Source organism: Carassius carassius, chromosome 1, assembly GCF_963082965.1.
Source record: "Carassius carassius chromosome 1, fCarCar2.1, whole genome shotgun sequence".
Lineage (NCBI taxonomy): Eukaryota > Metazoa > Chordata > Actinopteri > Cypriniformes > Cyprinidae > Carassius > Carassius carassius.
In genome coordinates this window covers 3,979,493-3,983,740 of record NC_081755.1, presented here as the reverse complement: position 1 = coordinate 3,983,740, position 4,248 = coordinate 3,979,493, and positions in this window count along the sequence as shown.

Below are 4,248 nucleotides of genomic sequence, written 5' to 3'. Positions count from 1 at the left end.
GTGACTGAAGCCGTCAAATCTAACACATCAGCGAGGCAAAACTGATGTCTATTTGCGAAAATGTGCTTTGATGCGCTTGTTTGATAACTTGTGGTTAAAGTGCCACTCAGCGGTCAAAAGCTGCAAATGCACTTTACAGACGCCGCGGCGGTAAAAAGGGCCTTTAGGCTGTCTGCTTAGTGTAGGTGTCCAGGTACAGAAAACAAATAATTAAATATAAAATAGCACTGCATAGTCTTCACTGTAAAAATGTAATTAAGTCAAACCAAAATGTATTCAGACACCTTCAACGTTTCTAACATTATCACAGTTTATTTTCTCTAGTTTATAAAATGGTAAAAAATAAATAAAAAAAAAAAAAAAGTCGTTGAGTTGAACTGTCAGAACAAATTCATCTTGATAATGTCAGATAACTTTGATAGAAAGATATGTAATGGGTTACAATAACCAAAACTTTACACAACTATCAATACTTTGTTGAACAATTACCAAGCAATGCTTAATTTTGTTCAGTCTGTTATGTGAAAAGGTTGCATTAGCAATTCAGGAAAAAAACACGTAAGCAAAACATGGTGAGGTCAAAGTTTTTTTTTCTATCAATTTCACTAGTAGTCCACTGTATGAATATTTTTTGGGTATAATATGTCACAGCACGCTTTATTTAGCTATTCACTTACCTACATTTGTTATAGTGTCCTGCACCTACTATTAAAACTTTTTCTTTTTCAAAAATTATACATGGTGTCTGAATAATTTTTGGTTTGACTGTGCACTCATTCTTGTTAAAACTACGAGGTAATTCAATTAAGAGCAGTGAGTGATTTTCTTTCATTTTCTTGGATAAACATTACAGCATCTAGTAGCTAAATTTGGCGCGGTCACTTTAAAAGACTATGAATGCATCCACTATAATACACATCCGATTTGTTTTCTCAACTGTTTACTTTCACTTAAGACATAACCGACAGTTTTTTCGAACATACTTTCCAAGACGGGTATTTTGACGTCTTGTATGTTTTGTCGGTACAAAAGCAAAAAGAGGCAAGTGTTTTGAGATGTGTTTCTCTGCGTGAGTCCTGAACACCAGAACACCGCGGCTGCTGAATTGGGATTTTTCACATCCTTTTCTGTTTGTTTAAACTGCGATTTGTATTTGTTCGTTCAGGTCCAGGAGAGCTCGGTTCAGTGTCGCTGTCTGTGAGACGCGGCTCTGAGACTGTGAGATGCGTGCGCACCGAACACAGCGCGCGAAATTAAGCTTTTCCGCGTCTTGTGTTTGAATGATTTAAACTCTTTTGAATGTTTAAGTTGGAAAGCGGCCAGGCTTAAAAGCACATGAAAATGATAAGCTTTCGTGAAGACATTCAGCAGCATTCTGTCAACTGCCCTGATCGTCTTTTAGGCTAGCCTCAGCCAGACGGTTGAGATCGCCGGGGCCCCTATAATCGTCACCACCTTTCACCCCAATTGCGACGGCCCAGTGCATCAGGGACGACATGCTGGTGAGTAAATTGTTTAATTTGTATTTCTTGTGGAGTATCTCTTTAAGAATTATACTTTAATCTATTCAAAAACTGTAAATATAGACACTTACAAAATACAATCATAGTAACACTGATTCATCATCGCCAAGGAGGAGGGGAAGACCAAGAAGCACAAGTTCAAATTGCTGTAACATAAATGGATAAGAATTAACCATTTAAACTAATCAAAATAATAAAGTGTCCAATTAGATTTATATTACAGCAGAAAGTACTCTACAATAATCTGCAAACCCAAAATTCTGCATGGACAGCCTCAAATACAACAAAAATACTAAAAATCTAAATATTCTATTCGAAGATATGAAGTTTGATAGCAGCCTACCTGTGTATTACCTTTTACAGGAAATTTTTTTGTCTTTAGCCAGGCATTCCCTCTTTGAATTTGAAGATTTAAACGCAGAGTATGGATGTCCAGAGACAGAACTTTAGCAGCAACTCTTTGGAATTCTGCAAAAATCTAAACAGACAATACTAATTATGCAAGAAACAATAAAGACTCAATACCTTAATACATCATTTCTTACCTCACTTGCTTAAACACTATATGTTTATGTCTTAGCAGTCAAGAAATATATTAACTAATTAACTAATTATATGTAATCTATTATAATACGAATTTTAAACGCTACTGTGGATATGGATTTCTTACTTGTCAGTCGTTGAAAAGGGATGGCCATCATTCCTTTCATTCTTCTTACTGAAGGCTGCTCCCCCATGATTTCTATCTGTTCCAGTGAATTTTGGACCTTAAGAGCACTGAATGACTTAAATGTGCAGACACAATCTTTGTGGAGGCATGATACAGGAGATGCACCTTTTGTCTTTAATGTTTGTGTAAATGCCCTCTGTAGTCTATTTTTTATTTATTTTTCGGAGCACCACCCAGGCGCGTTTCTATGTTTTGAAATCACTGGGGGCTAATTGGGGAATGGGGTAAGCAAGGACAATATGTTTTGCTAAATGTAGTTTACTTTAATAATACCACAAAACTAACAAAAACAGTATGCAACTTTATACAATTTCATTCAGTCAATTATTATTTTACTATTATCTATACTTGTACCTCTTATTTCATTCCTCATTTATGCTGGCACTACTGTATGGCTTATTTTATTTTTTTTACAGCCTCTCCTTTCATCTCTCATTCTCTCATCTGTCTTGCTGCTTGTACCTTGTCCACTTAAAGGAACACTTCACCCATTTGCATTTAGCTTTGTATTGTTAGAAACCCAGTCATATATTATAATGATCATGGATTTTTCCTTTATTTTTCCCTGAGATGGGAGAAATAAGGATTTAAGTGTTTTACTTCCTGCTTATTATGACGTAAAAATCGTCATTTTGCGTCATAATAAGCAGGAAGTCAAAATTCATTGAAAAGTGTATAGACTACAGACACTAGCTTATTATTATTCCAGGGGGTGGGACCCACTCACCCTACAGGCCTATTACAGATCAGTGGGTGGGACTAAACTTACAGAAACGAAAATGAAAATCCGCCATCTTGTTTGGAAGCTATGTAGCTAAGCTAACAAGCGCTTATGGAGTCAGATTTACGAGAATGGCTGGAAGAACAACTCATGATATGGAAGAAGAGGATTTTCAAAGTCTGTTGCTCGGAACAGATGTTCGTGGCTATCTATACGAGCCACAATATAGCGCAGAGGAGGAACAGGAGGCGGCGGCTGCAGCCGAGGCCGGAGACCTGCCTGTCGCGTCCGAGGAGCCCGGGCGTGCTCGAGCTGGCGCGGACTGGTGGTGCCTGTGCTCTCGTTGTGCGCCTACGGACACAGAGCTAGAGTCCGTCTGCTGCCAAGAATTTCAAAGATGCCAATTTCTCCTCGAAGAAATGTCCGAGGCAGACAAGGACACGGATGTTTGCGTTGTGAACCATCCTAGTTTCGCCCCGCATATGGACAGAGGCGTCCTGGAGACATCTTTCAGAATTCCGAAGGTAAACTGGAAACGCCAGCCGAAGCCTGCAGGGACAAATGGACGTCTAACTGTAAAGTAAGTGTTTTTATTATCGCTAGCTGTGTCCTCAATGTCTTGGGAGTGGGAGTGGCTTGTGGAGCTGTGCAAATGTGTTGCATTGTGGGAGTTGTGGTTTTCCATACAAATGAGCCCTAAAGTTACTTTCTGTAATAACTCGGTCAAAAAGGCACCAAATTCGAAAATTTTAATAGATTTCGACTACATATATGACCCACTTTCAATGAAGATCAATGTTCCCACGGGTGAAATGCTCCTTTAATGCTCTTGGTGACTTTAATCCTCTCTTGTGATCTTTCTGTGTTCTCTATTTGTTTGAGGTTGGAATCTTCAGAGACTTGACTTGAGCAAAACAGTCAATTAGCATAATTTATATATTGTTGCCATACAGTAGATGGACAATCAGAATGGGTAATACTGCCACAGGGCTGTGGCGTTAACTGCAAGTCAGTCGCATGTTAAAATCATCGAAACCGCCACCAGGTGGCCCAAAGTGATGGATTGCAAACTGACTGTAGCCTAATTGTAAAATGTTGGTTTGTAAACGTAATGTAATTAATGTAATAAAATGCGACTTATACATGAAATATTTTTTTTCCTCTGAAGAACTTTAATTTGTTTTTAAAAAACATGCAGCAGACGAAAATAGGCAATTAATTGGTTAAAATGTGTTGCTATGGGTTAACAAATTTACATTATAGTATACTTAGCA